Source organism: Myotis myotis, unplaced genomic scaffold (assembly GCF_014108235.1).
Source record: "Myotis myotis isolate mMyoMyo1 unplaced genomic scaffold, mMyoMyo1.p scaffold_m19_p_2, whole genome shotgun sequence".
In the NCBI taxonomy this organism is placed as follows: Eukaryota; Metazoa; Chordata; class Mammalia; order Chiroptera; family Vespertilionidae; genus Myotis; species Myotis myotis.
This window is the reverse complement of record NW_023416324.1, coordinates 90832039-90847315: the sequence shown is the minus strand read 5'-3', so window position 1 is coordinate 90847315 and position 15277 is coordinate 90832039. Positions and strand designations below refer to the sequence as shown.

Here is a 15277-nt window from a genome sequence, read left to right as displayed (position 1 = left end):
TCTTGCCTCCTTTGTCGAATATTAATTGGGCATAGTGGTTTGGGTCGATTTCTGGGGTCTCTATTCTATTCCATTGATCTATATGTCTGTTCTTGTGCCAGTACCAAGCTGTTTTAAGAACAGTGGCTTTGTAATACAGTTTGATATCTGGTATTGAGATCCCACCTACTTTGTTCTTTCTCAGGATTGCTGCAGCTATTCGGGGTCTTTTTTTATTCCAGATGAATTTTTGGAACGTTCGTTCTAGATTTGTGAAATATGCCGTTGGTAATTTAATGGGGATTGCATTGAATCTATAAATTGCTTTGGGTAGTATGGACATTTTGATGATGTTGATTCTACCAATCCATGAACACGGTATATTTGTCCATCTGTTTATGTCTTCCTCTATCTCTTTTTTCAGTGTCCTGTAGTTTTTGGCATATAAGTCTTTTACCTCCTTAGTTAAGTTTATTCCTAGGTATTTTAATTTTTTTGGTGCAATGGTAAATGGGATTGCTTCTGTAGTTTCACTTTCTGTAAGTTCACTATTGGTGTAAAGAAATGCCATGGATTTCTTAGCATTAATTTTGTATCCTGCTACATTGCCGAATTCATTTATTAAGTCTAATAATTTTTTGATGGAGTCTTTAGGGTTCTGTATGTACAGTATCATGTCATCTGCAAATAAGGACAGTTTTACTTCTTCTTTTCCAATCTGGATGCCTTTCATTTCTTCTTCTTGTCTGATCGCAACGGCTAGTACTTCCAGTACTATGTTGAACAGGAGTGGTGAGAGGGGGCATCCCTGTCTTGTTCCTGTTTTTAGGGGGAATGGTTTTAGTTTTTGCCCATTGAGTATGATGTTGGCTGTGGGTTTGTCATATATGGCATTTATTATGTTGAGGTATGATCCCTCAGTTCCTATCTTGCTGAGAGTTTTTATCAAGAAAGGGTGTTGGATTTTGTCAAATGCTTTCTCTGCATCAATTGATATGACTGTGGCTTTTTTCTCTCAATTTGTTTATGTGATGTATCACGTTTATTGATTTGTGGATATTGTACCATCCTTGCATCCCTGGGATAAATCTTACTTGGTCATGATGTATGATCTTTTTGATGTACTGCTGGATCCGTTTTGCTAGGATTTTGTTGAGGATTTTGGCATCTATGTTCATGAGGGATATTGGCCTATAATTCTCTTTCATTGTATTGTCTTTATCTGGTTTTGGGATTAGGGTGATGTTGGCTTCATAGAATGAGCTGGAAAGTGTTCCTTCCTCTTTGATCTTTTGACAAAGTCTGAGGAGGATAGGTTTTAGGTCTTCCTTGAATGTTTGGTAAAACTCCCCTGTGAAGCCATCTGGCCCCGGGCTTTTGTTTGCTGGAAGCTTTTTGATTACTGCTTCGATTTCCTCCATAGTTATTGGCCTATTGAGATTTTTAGATTCTTCCTGGTTAAGTTTTGGAAGGTTGTATTTTTCTAGGAATATGTCCATTTCCTCCAGGTTGTCTAGTGTGTTGGAGTAGAGTTGTTCATAGTATTTTCTAACAATCCTTTGTATTTCTAAGGGGTCTGTTGTTATTTCTCCTCTTTCATTTCTGATTTTGTTTATTTGGGTCCTCTCTCTTTGTTTCTTGGTGAGCCTCCTAGAGGTGTATCAATCTTGTTTATCCTTTCAAAGAACCAGCTCTTGGTTTTGTTGATCTTTTGTATTGTTTTTTTGGTCTCTATGTCATTTATCTCTGCTCTGATCTTTGTTATTTCCTTCCTTCTGCTTACAGTGGACTTTTTTTGTTGCTCTCTTTCTAACTCTTCGAGTTGTAGAGTTAGGTCATTTATTCTCATTGTTTCTTGTTTCTTGCAGTAGGCTTGTAGAGCTATGAACTTCCCTCTCAAGACTGCTTTTGCTGTGTCCCATAGGTTTTGGATTGTTGTGTTTTCAGTGTCATTTGTTGCCATGATGCTTTTTATTTCTTCTTTGATCTCACTGGTAACCCAGTCGTTGTTTAATAGCATGCTATTTAGTCTCCATGTGTTTGATTTTTCTGGATTGTTTTTGTTGTAGTTGATTTCCAGTTTTATGCCTTTGTGGTCTGAGAAGATGCTTGATATGATTTCAATTTTCTTGAATTTGAAGAGACTTTGTCTGTGACCCAATATATGGTCTATCTTTGAAGATGACAAATGTGCACTTGAGGAGAATGTATATTCTGTGGCTTTGGGGTGAAATGTTCTGAAGATGTCAATTAATTCCATCTGATCTAGTGAGTCATTTAGGATTGATGTTTCTTTGCTGAGTTTCTGTTTAGAGGATTTTTCCAGTGGTGATAATGGGGTGTTAAGGTCCCCTACTATGATTGTATTGCTGTCAATCTCTCCCTTGATCTTCTCCAGAAGATTTCTTACGTATTTGGGTGCTCCTATATTGGGTGCATATATATTTACCAGAGTTATTTCTTCTTGTTGGACTGCTCCCTTTAGTATTATGAAGTGGCCTTCTTTATCTCTTTTTATGTCCTTCACTTTGAGATCTAATTTGTCAGATATAAGTAATGCTACCCTGGCTTTTTTTCACTTCCATTGGCCTGAAAAACCTTTTTCCATCCCTTCACCATCAGTCTGTGTGCGTCTTTTTTTCTGAGGTGGGTTTCCTGTAGACAGCAGATATATGGGTCATGTTTTCTTATCCACTCATTTACCCTATTCCTTTTGACTGGGGAATTTAGTCCATTTACATTTAAAGTTATTATTGATAGAAACTTGTTAGTCGCCATTTTTGTTCTTTACCGCTGCGTTCCTTCTTTGTTTCCTATTTTTTCTATTTACAGCAGACCCTTTAGCATTTCTTGCATTGCTGGCTTGGTTGTACTAAACTCCCATAGACCGTTTTTGTCTGTGAAGCTCCTGATTTGACCCTCAATTTTGATTGATAGCCTCGCTGGGTACAGTATTCTTGGATTCAGACCCTTCCTTTGCATGATTTTGTATATTTCATTCCATTCCCTTCTTGCCTGATGTGTTTCTGTTGAGAAATCGGTCGCTAGTCTGATGGGGGATCCTTTGTAGGTAACTTTCTGTCTCTCTCTGGCTGCTTTTAAGATTCTTGCTTTGTCTTTGGTGTTTGCCAATTTAATTATTATGTGCCTTGGCATCGATCTTTTCGGGTTCTTTTTGTTTGGGACTCTGTGAGCTTCTTGGATTTGTGTGAGTTTTTTCTTCCCTATATCAGGGAAATTTTCTGTTACTATTTTTTCAAACAGGTTTTCTATTCCTTGCTCAGTTTCCTCTCCTTCTGGCACCCCTATTATTCGGACGTTGTTTCGTTTAGCGTTGTCCCAGAGTTCTCTTAGGCTCTCCTCCTGCTTTTTAATTTTTTTTTCTAGAAGCTGTTCTGTGGGTATTTTTTCCTACCTTGTCTTCTAGCTCACTGATGCGGTCCTCTGCTTCTTCTAGTCTACTGTTGATGCTTTCTATTGAGTTCTTTATAGCAGTGATGTCATTTTTCATTTCTTCTTGGTTTCTCTTCATTTCCTCTTGGTTCTTCTTCATTTCCTCTTGGTTCCTACATATATTGTTGAAATTGTCTTCCATTTTTTTCATCCACCTTATGGCCATTTCTCTGAATTCTTTCTCTGACAGGTTTCTTGCCTCCATTGCCTCCATTTTGTTTACTTCCTTTTCTGATGATGCCTGTTTTTCTTTCATATGTGGGTTGGTTCTTTGTTTCACCATGATCTCTCTTCTCCAGGTGTTCTGTTATGTAGTTCTCTCTCTGCTTTCCGTGAAAAGAAGCAGTGCTCGTCTGAGTTCACGCAGTCACGCTGCTTGAGATCCCCTATTTCCAGGTTAGAAGCTGATCTCTGGACGCCGGCAACAGCTACCCAAGATGGCGCAGTCTCCGCTGCTGAGCTGGCGCACCGAGAGATGTTTCAGCCGCAGTCTCCAACCGTCCTTTTGTTTCTGGGGGTTCTCGGTCTTTCCCAGCTTCAGAGAGTCTCTCAGCTGAAAATCCTCTGCATATTCGGGCTGTATGTTACCCGTTTCAGCTGCTCATCCTTATCTGCTCCAGGACAGGGCACAAGACACGTCCGTTTATACCTCCGCCATTTTCTCCTCCTGTGAACTTCTTTTTGAATGTCAGGTTACATATTCATAGGTTCCAGGGATTAGGACATGGATGCCTTTTGGAGGCCTTTATTTAGCCTATCACATATCCTTTTGTATATTTCATTTTCATCATGGAAACTTGCTTGCCTTCAGGTATCATAGAGCAGATTTGGTGTTAGGTATAAGTGATACAGATGGTGTTAAAGTGTTTGCAGTTTGTAACTATTAGTGTAGAGTCGTCATGCTTATAGATATGAGGAGAATAGGAGACTCATTTTGTCACTGTTGGCTTGTCTTAAGAAAAGCACTTAACATGATTATAATACAAGACTTCCCCAGAGGGGAGAAGAGGAAACATGGAGGAAAGGTCTGCGGCAGCCCTGCCTTCTTTGCCCAGAAAACTCGGGGAGCCATTTGGGAACCATATTGTGCAGGGCTGGCAGGAGGCAGAAATGTCTCTTCTCTCATCTCCCTCAGTCCCTCTTAGCTTATGCTTTAGGCTCTCTTGGCTTCTGTGGTACCTTTCTCTACATAATCTCCACTGTCCTGTAAATCCAGCCAGCTGTGGTGGCGCTCTCTAGGTGCTGGCAATAGTCTGATTCATTACCTGGCCTCATCTCTGTTGTTCTTTCGCAAGTACTTGAAAACTATTGTTTAAGTCTAATAAGTAGGAAACTCAAGTTATAGTGTGGTTTTAACTCTTGGTTTTTTATTTCACATATTTTGAGTTTAAATGCTTGCTTTTTGTGGCTCTCTCTACCCAACCTGGATCAAGGCTTAAAATAAGTAGATGAGCAAGCTGGTGCTTTATCATGCTAGTGTTGTCTTGATTTGGGCAAGAGATCTCTATCTCCCTTGCAGGTCCCCCTTCCCGGGTTCATTCTGGGCCCTTGTGTGTATGTCTGCCACCTCCCTAAAGTAAAACTCACTGTTGCAGTGCATTGAATGAACATTCAGTACTCTAACTTTTGTTCATTCTTTAAATGTTCTTTAAACAATACTGAATTATGGATTCAATATTTAGTGCTATACAGAGTAATACTTGTTATTGAAAATTATTTATTAATCAACATTGTAAATTTTATTCACATATTTTGCTTAAATCTTATTAATTCCATGTGTGTCCGTAGTTGTTCAAAAAGTCAGTCCCCATTTGATGAAGTAATTCAACAATGTTGGTTGTTATCTTTCTTTCAAGTGAAGGACTTTTATTGGCTCTCTTTTGTGGGCAGAGACTATATTTATTCCTAATCCTGGATAATATCTCAAATGCTTTTCACTGCAACAGAAGTAGGTAAGAATAGGTGGGCAGTGACATGCACACCTATCATATCAAACCTTATTCAAGATCATAATAATCATAGTTAGTGATTAACACTCAGTTAAACCTTGCTCTTTGTTCGGCATTATTCTAAAGGCTTTATATGTCTTAACTTAGTCTTCTTAATAACCCTCTGAGGTTAGGTTCTGTTATTCTGTCCATTTCACAGATGAGGAATTGTAGCTGAGTGGTCACTGTGTATTAGCACAATGTATTGTTCATTCAGGGCTTCAAAGAGCCATTGCCTCAAGTTTTATCCTGAGTATAAAATTTATAGGTCAGTTATTCAGAGCCAAATGATTTACATTTTTCTAACAAATTCAAAGATCAGCATATAATTTGTTGAAAATATGTCATTCGGTTTAAATTATCTAATTTATGAACTTTCTGGCCACAAGCTACCTATATTAATGCTTGTCAAACTTTAATGTACCCATGAATCACACAAAGATCTTATTACAATTCAGATTCTGACTCAGTATGCTCAATAGGGGCCTGAGATTTTGTGTTTCTAGGAAACTCCCAGGTGATCCTGATGTCGGTCCATGGTCCACAGTGCAAATCTACATAATGACAGACAGAATCATGTGTCAAAGCTCAGCTACCTCATTTGTAAAATGAGATGATAAGGTGACATAGTCTGATCAGGTGATTAACTACACTTTCTCTTTTGTACAATAAATTTCAGCTTATCATAAATATCACTATAATTTGATCTCTACTTTATGATACTAATCTCAAAAGTCCTTTCTTTCTTCTTGTCCTAGATTTAATTACTATGAATTTCAGAGTTGCAGTACTGTTATCCTTTTGGTTTTATGAACTGCCTAATCTCTTCCTTCTTCCTTTCTTTCATAATTTCTTTGTTTTTTGTTCACTCATTCATTCATTCTTTGCTGCTTATCAATGTGAGGGAACTGTTGAAAGTCATACAGTTCAAATGCATTTAAAAGTTATGCTTAAGTCACAGATGTGTTTATGTACTTTAAGTAATTTGCAAAGAGGAAGTGTTAATATTTAAATTGTAACTAAATAGAACTAGAAATGGTGAAAGATGAGACAGAAAGCACAAAGAATTTGGTAGGCATCAGCAGGGCAGTAACTATGAAAGGGTCTTATATGAACCCAGTCATCTCTGAGGTCAATCATGGACAGATTCCCCTGCGGAAACTGTGTCAGAGTTTATCCTTGCTCTTCCTGTAGCACCCCGAAGCAGCAGGGAGTGCTGTGTTATATGAGGACTGAGAGTTTTGAAGACCAAGGTTGTCCATTTTCTTTATTTATGTCTTCTGGCAATCGGAGTTCAATGCACCATACATCTGTGCATTAATTTGTTTATAATAATTGCCATTTGTTGAGTGCTATGTCCAAGTCACTGAACTAAATGTGTTGCCTATATTATAGCTTCCATTCAACACAACCCATTGGGGCAGGTACTATAAACCCATTTTATAGATGATGAAATTGACACTTGGAACTACTCTAGAGAGCTCCTAATATTGACTAGTAAATTCTGTTGTTGCCTAGACAGATGCACTGCTCTGGAGTCAGTAACATGAAATTGACAGATCCTGACTTCAAGTTGTTTCCTTCTGATGTGGATTTATCAGGACATAATTAAAAAATAACTAGAGGCCCGGTGCAGAAATTCTTCCCCTTCTGCTCCTCTGCCTTGGCCCCTGCCACCACAACTTCGTCTGGAAGGTCATTCAGAAGGTCGCCTGGTCTAATTAGCATATTATGCTTTTATTATGATAGATATGAGGTACACTGATGAAGCTATACATGGGTGAATGTAGAATTTTGCTGATACTGACCAATGCATGTGGAGGTCAACATTTTCACTTTTTAAAAAATCTTTTTTACTTTTTAATTCTTTATGCCTTTCCCTGTTTCTCCAGAATTGAATTAGGACTTGTGCCTGTGATTACTTGCTAATCTCTATGGCTTGGAATAGCTCCTAGATCCAGTTTTGCTTTCGTTATCATAAACGTTTTCTGATAGAGACTTAATGCAGGATTATGCAGTGTTTCCTCATTCTATTCCCAAATAAACCCAACTGTGAGAATCTCATCAGCTTTATTGTGTTGCAATAAAATTAATGGATCTCACATTTTTTGCACTATTTCCATGTGCATTTTTCCCCATCTCACACAAAAAAGCACATAAGTAGTTTTCTTTTATTGGAAAGGGTTCATCTCAGACAAAAACTAATAGAAAGAGGTAGAGGAAGAAGTGTGGAAGATGACAATCATAAAACCTTTTATATGTGCTCTGTAATCTTTGTTGACTGCCAAATGAGGAGGGATGCAATGAGCAAGATAATGGGCAAGTTTGTATTGGGAATCATTATAGTGCTTATATGTAAAGCATTCATAACAGAGCCTATTGCACAGTAAACATTTCATCCATGTTAACTATTATTTATATTTTCACCACCACCACTGCTGTAACTATCACCATAACTACTACAAAGCAGACACTGTTCCAAGCACAGGAGACACAGTCTTTGTGTCCCCTGGTCCTCCGTGCTCGCAGTTTCCTTCTTCAGCTTGCTTTGCTAACATTGGTGTTATATAACCCCAGCCTTATGATGCTAGGTCATTTCATTGACCCATAGCCTATTTAGACTCCTATGGATTGTGGCCCCATGTGTGTATTGGAGCCTCTCACTGGAGGCCTGCATTTATGACTGCCTTGTATGTTTGTGAAAGCAGGAGTTCTGTGATACATTTTCATTTTTAGAGAAGTGCTACCACACATTTCTTCCTTATTTAAAGCACTTTAAAAAAAATAAATAAGAAGTTCCTCAGCATCTACTTCCATAGCTTTCTTGTAGTGTAGACAGAAGGATATGTGTGATGTAACCTTTATATGTACACACATTCAGTACCCATAATACATTGTCTTGGGTGTTAACCTTATGGAAATGCACAAGAATTTTCTATTTATAGACAGCACATTAAACCTTAAACCTTGCCAACATCTATAAAATTTGACAAATTATGTGTAATATTTCTTAGAAATCATCTGAGTAAAAGAGGTTTTGGTATTTTTATCTCTGGAATCAGAGAGATACATTAATACTGCAGAATCATCTAAACCAGATACTGATAGTTGATGGATCATAAAGTTAAAAGTTACAGTTTTAGTAATCATTTCATAATGTATATGTATATCAAACCATTATGTTGTACACCATAAATAGATGCAGTTTTGATTTTTCAATTATACCTTCATAAAACTGAGGAGAAAAAGTTATAGTTTTAAAAGGAAATCATCAGACCGGCCAGTGTTGCTCAATGGTTGAGGGTCAACCTATGAACCAGGAGGTTTCAGTTCCATTCCTGGTCAGGGAACATGCCCAGGTTGCGGGCTCAATTCCCAGTGTGGGGTGTGCAGGAGGCAGCCGATCAATGATTCTCTCTCATCATTGATGTCCCTATCTCTCCCTTCCTTTCTTAAATCAATAAAAAAACATTTAAAAGGAAATCACCAGAATAAAGATCAGAAACAAACCGAGCTCTGACGGACTTGCCATAGGAAGAAAGAAAATGTTGATTAAGCAACAGTGAATAGGAAACGGGTTTTTTCCAGGTGTGACTATGGAAAGTAATTCTTACAAAATTCAAGAGAGGTGCTCTTTTGCTTCAACCAAGAAAGACCAAACTCAGAATGGCTTAAATAAGAGCAAAATGTCAGGAAGCCCTCAGGAATGCCAGCGCTCTAAAATCCTGAGCATTATCCCCTCAGGCTTGAAAGGTGGCAGCAGGAGCAGCAAGCTAGACCATACAATAAGGTCTAAAGCAGAAAAGTGCCCGTTTCCCTTTTTCAGTGTAGGGAAAGTTTTTCGGAAGTCCTCACACTTTCCTCACATCTCATTTGCAAGGTAGTTGAAGTTAGCCTGCTGTCTTCTGATATTTATACTGAGCTCTTTTCATAAGTATGACATGTTTTTGTATAATTTTACCACCAACAATGCCAGATGTGTTTAGTTAGGCCAGTGATGGCGAACCTATGACACGCGTGTCAGAGGTGACACGTGAACTCATTTTTTTGGTTGATTTTTCTTTGTTAAATAGCATTTAAATATATAAAATAAATATCAAAGATATACATCTTTATATTACTATGGTTGCAAGTATCAAAAAATTTCTATATGTGACACCGCACCAGAGTTAAGTTAGGGTTTTTCAAAATGCTAACACGCCGAGCTCAAAAGGTTCGCCATCACTGAATTAGGCCCTTTAGGCAATGCTATTTCTTAATTCTGCACTGTTTTTATGAATAGACAATCAATTATGAAATGGGATAATGGGGCTACTAGAAAAGGTATTCTATCCTAAAATCTTTTACCTTCTGCTGGCTAGTGCTTCAAATCATCCCTTAGAGTGGTTCTCAACCTTCTGGCCCTTTAAATACAGTTCCTCATGTTGTGACTCAAACATAAAGTTATTTTCGTTGCTACTTCATAACTGTAATGTTACTACTGTTATGAATCGTAATGTAAATATCTGATATACAGGATGGTCTTAGGCGAACCCTGTGAAAGGGTCGTTGCGACCCACAGGTTGAGAACTGCTGCCTTAGAGTTTGCTTCTTTTAGTTTAATGCTTTGATCCCTAGTCAAATGTAATATACTTATTTTGCCTAGAACTGACTGTGCCTATATTCATAGGACAACTGGATGGGATTAGTGGATAAATATGTGGCTATTGGACATTTTTTCTCTATTTGAGATTAAGTATAGAAATCAGGGCCATCATGGCACCTCCAACTGAGTTAACTGTATTGGCCAAAGAGAAAAGAGCTTAGATACTAAATTCAAGGTCAGTTACACTAGGAATGAGATCCTCAAAGTTATCAAAGAAAAGACAAGTGTATTAGAGCAACGCAAACGGAAAATTCAAGGTTTATATTCATGTCCTAGCCACCAAATAATTTACCTTACTAAATTCTTAGTCAACACAGGTAAACGCAGTTGTTCTGTGTCTTTAATTGAACTAATTGTGTGCTATAGGAGAAACAAATCTCTTCACTATTTCAATTAGTACTGTGCACTGCTCCTTTACACTAAGGATAAGAGGAGGATGTGGTTTCATCTGAAATGTTAGGACTTAAGATCGGCCTGTGTTTAGATAGAGAAATGAGAATTGCTTTGCAATGACACTATTGCACAGCTTTTCAAATGGTACATTTATAATGGCATTTTTACTGTGTAATCTTGTGATCTTGAAAATGAAGAATGGTTAAAGCAAGCAGTAATTTATATAGTGGATAGCTTAATTATTCTATTACTTGGCTAAGTAATGAATCAAATATTTTCTTTCAATAAGAGGGAAGAATTTATTTTCCAAAGGGCTTCCCTATGAGATTTATAAATTACAATTACAGGCTATAAGTCACTACCAAGGATAGTGAATTATAAATAGACTAGTGGCCCAGTGCACGAAATTTGTGCACATTGAAAGGGAATTAATTAGAGGAACGTAATTTGAACTCAGTATCTAATATCAATAATATGTGAGCGTGAGGCAGTCAGCGTTTCTGAAATTCAGTGACATGAATTTTAGCTATTACTTTGCCAAATAAATGGAGTTTATAGATATCATTTAAAAGAGCATTCAGCTTAATATTAAAAACTCTGGCTACCAAGTCAGGTCTGTTTTTAACTTTTTGCCAGCATTGTAAATTGTTTGCAATATCTGCCCATGTGGGGTTGCATGTCATGGTTATGAATAAATCGGGCTTGCCATACTTCGTTACAATTGCCATAGTATCATGATATCGCTGCTGCATATTTCTGGGACTACCCCCAAAAGATGATGGAAGTATTATCATTTTGCCAATCGGCACATTGTCATTTTCAGACCTAGATTTGAGATAATCCATCAAACCACTATATTTTTCAACTCTCAACTTAGATTGGTTTGCTTTGATGAAATTTATCTGATTAGCCTCCATTTTTTAATATGAATCCATGAAAAACTGTTGAGTTAATTTTCCTGCATTTAAAATAGGATTGAACATGTCCCGCACAGAGAGATGAAATCCATAATTCTGCATTTATGTGACTCGTGTCCTTACGTTTTTTCTAGTATTATTGTCGATTATACTGCTGTCTCTGAGTCTTAATGCAATATCTGTTCCCCAGCCTTTTTCACCATGTGGAAAAAGAATAGGATATGTCATTGCATCTAATGTAGGAAATAGGATATTGATTTGTTTCATTTTAGTGACATTTGGGTTATTGGGATCTGGTTTACAATGAATGAGCAAGTCCCTTTCAAAAGGAGGTTCTCCATCTTCGTTTCTGAATATGACAGCAACCTCGGTTACACGGGGAGAATTATATCTACCTGGGTCACTGTTACAATCGTATTTAATCGCCATTGTTACTTCTGTGGGAGCAATACCTTTTGCCACTGGTTCAGATTGGGCTTCCCTTTCTACCTCTTGTAGCATCTTGTACAATTTTGTTAATTCATTTATTTCATGCATGAGGTTGTTGATGATGATCATGAGTCTTTCTGAGCAGCCCTGATTTTCTGGCATTGCTAAACTTTTACTTGTAGCTTCGGCTGTATCCAAAATATAGAGTTGAGCAAACTTCCAAGAAACACCGTCCGAAGGATGTAAAGTTCCAGTGTGGTGATAAACTTGTCCATGTATTCTAAAACAGTATGGTCCATATCCTGATAGGGATGCAATATTTGCACCCATGGAAACAAAAGCAAAAGAACTATTTATAGAATGAATATTTTCCATGAAATTTTTACTGTTAGAATCTTCATTTTTCATTAATCTTTTAAAATATGCTGGGTAATCTGGAAAATGTATATCATTTGGACAGACTTTCCCTTTGCTACAACATCAAGTAAATTTCCCATTGGATGGTTTTTCATCAGAGAAATTTAGTGATAGGCAAAATTCACATCAAACAGTCATTCCAACACAACTGTGTTCGAGAATTGCATCCTTACATACTCCATTTTCGCTGAGAAGGCATTTCCTACTGGTATTAGTAGTACTTGTTGATGACTGTTCTCTAGACATATTCTGTCGTCACCACCGCCTTCTTTCAACTTCAAAGGCACGTTGGTCTTTAGACATTTTCTGTCGATGACGCCGGTGTTTTTCGGCATCAGAGTGACGTTTTTCCAGTAGCTGGTCTTCAGATACATTCTGTCACAGGTGCCGCCTTCTTTCAAGATCAGACGCATGTTGCTCTTCAGACATTTTCTGTCGATAACGTGGGCATCTTTCGGCTGCAGAGCTACATTGTATCAACAGTTGTTCTTTAGACATAGTCCCAACTCTCTGCTGTCACAATCTGAGATGCAGGTAAATAAGAGTCCTGGCTGTCAGGCCGCTGAGAGCTGTCTAACCAAAGAGCTGTCTGATTCTGGCTAATTCTGTGGGGATGGGACTTCCTCCTCCCTGCTGTCAGTTTCCACAGCTGTGATGAAGCTGGGGTGACAGAGGGAGCCACGCCCTCCAAGCCGCCTTCTCTCCCGCTCTGCTCTCTGCGGGTGAAGGTCCCGGGAGCCCATGGGCATGGCTAGGCATGGCCGGCTTTGCCTCCTAGGGCTGGCGAAAGTCCCGGGAGCCCGTGGCAGCAGTCGCCTCCCCGGATGCTTGACACCTGCATATGCAAATTAACCTGCCATCTTTGTCAGGTTGATTTGCATACTCCTGAGCATAGCAGAGGGGCCATCAATTTACATGTTTCTCTTATATTATATGGGCTGGCCCTCCTAGAATCCATTTGGCAGAGTTTGAACTCCATGTTAATTGGTATTTGCATACTAAGGAGCTATTTTATATTTATTTTTATTCATTTTTTTAATCCTCACCTGAGGATTTTTATTGATTTTTAGAAAGAAAGGAAGGGCGAGAGAGAAACATCAATGTGAGAGAGCAGAATCAATTGATTGTCTCCCAGATTGAACCTGCAACCTTCTGGTGTACAGGATAATGCTCCAAACAACTGAGCACTGGCCAGGACTATTTTTATTATTTATTTATTTTTTTTTAAAAAAAATATGGAATGCTTCACTGATTTGCATGTCATCCTTGCTCAGAGGTCATGCTAATCTTCTTTGTATCATTCCAATTTTAGTGTATGTGCTGCTGAAGTGAGCACTTTATTCATTTTTAAAGTGCTGAAATATTTTAAACATACATGCATATATTCCTTGACTTGATTTTCTAATAAATAGGACTCTGTGCCCTCCACCCAAATGTCTACTTCTATTTACTATGGTAGGATTTTACCACAGATTCTTTTAAAGAGTGAAAGCATTAGAAACAAAGTTATGCCTCTCTGATGACATTTCTCCTTCCTGCTTTCCTCCCCAGAGATGACCACTGACTTCAATTTGATGTTCACCATTCTCGTGTTATTTGCCTATATTCAAAAATAATTTCTAGAATTGCTTCCAAATGTATATTAAACAGCCAAAGTAGTTAAATAATAGAAATTCCAGAGAGATTTTATGAGAAAGTTGATGAGCAGATTCTAAAATGTATATGGAAATAGGGAGGGCCAGGAAACGGCAAATAACTAAATGGAAAGATTTGCTTCATCTAATGTCTTTTTAAAAGCTACAAAAATTGCAAGAGTGTGACCTGATGCAAGACAGATATACAGGCTCACAGAATGAATAAGGATCCCAGAAACACACCTGTGTTATGCTAGACTTCTGATATCATCTGCACTAGGGAACAGAAAGGCAGGAGGAAAGCCTTAATGCTAGTGGAGGAGGGATAGTTGAGTATCCACATGGAAAAAATGAAATGACCCCATATTACTAATTATTCAAAAGTGAATTCCAGCCCTAACTGGTTTGGCACAGTGGATAGAGCGTCAGCCTGGGGACTCAAGGGTCCCAGGTTTAATTCTGATCAAGGGCATGTACCTTGGTTGCAGGCACATCCCCAGTAGGGGGTGTGCAGGAGGCAGCTGATTGATGTTTCTCATTGTTGTTTCTAACTCTCTATCCCTCTCCCTTCCTCTCTTTAAAAAATCAGTAAAATATATATATATTTTTAAAAAGTGAATTCCAGGGTGCTTGTAGATCTAAACCAGGGGTCCTCAAACTTTTTAAACAGGGGGCCAGTTCACTGCCCCTCAGACCGTTGGAGGGCCGGACTATAGTTTAAAAAAAAACTATGAACAAATTCCTATGCACACTGCACATATCATATTTTGAAGTAAAAAAACAAAACTTCAAAAAAAAAAAAAAAAAGGCTCTCCTAACTTCAAAAAAAGAGGCCCTACTAACTGCAAAAAAAAAAAAAAAAAAAAAATAGACCTCCTAACTTCAAAATAAAAATCCTAACTTGTTTTTACCTCGGTCCTCAGACAGCAGCAAGCTCTGCACAGGCAAGCTCGTGACTCATCCGATCACACCCGAGACTGAGAGGAGGAGTCGAGAGACAGAGAGAAGGAGGGGAGTCCGAGAGTGTGGTGCACATTCCACACATGCGCACTGTGGGCCTGGGACGAGTCGGCTGCTAAGCAACAGGCAGCAGCGGCAAAAACACCCGGCGGGCCGGATAAATGTTTTTGGCGGGCTGCATGTGGCCCGCGGGCCGTAGTTTGAGGACCCCTGATCTAAACTCAAAAGAAAAGTTATACTGACTTCAAAAAAGTTATTTAACCACAATGATTCTTTGATTCTTATAAATTGAACTAGAGGCCTGGTACACAAATTCGTGCACCAGTGAGGTCCCTTGGCCCTGTGGGATCAGGCTGAAACCAGCTCTGCTACATCCCCCGAGGGGTCTCGGATTGTGAGAGGGCACAGACCAGGCCGAGAGACCCCACTGGTGCATGAACAGGGCTGGGGAGAGACATGGGA

At 38.6% G+C, this 15277-nt stretch overlaps 1 protein-coding gene and 1 non-coding gene across 4 annotated transcripts in view; one reads left to right on the top strand and one right to left on the bottom strand.

Moving 5' to 3' along the window:
• FARS2 (phenylalanyl-tRNA synthetase 2, mitochondrial) overlaps nucleotides 1–15277 on the top strand; it is a 590825-nt gene that overhangs the window by 343102 nt on the left and 232446 nt on the right. The window lies entirely within an intron of this gene.
• LOC118677819 lies at nucleotides 13451–13557 on the bottom strand. The gene has a single exon (XR_004974545.1). It is a non-coding gene; the product is annotated as a U6 spliceosomal RNA (small nuclear RNA).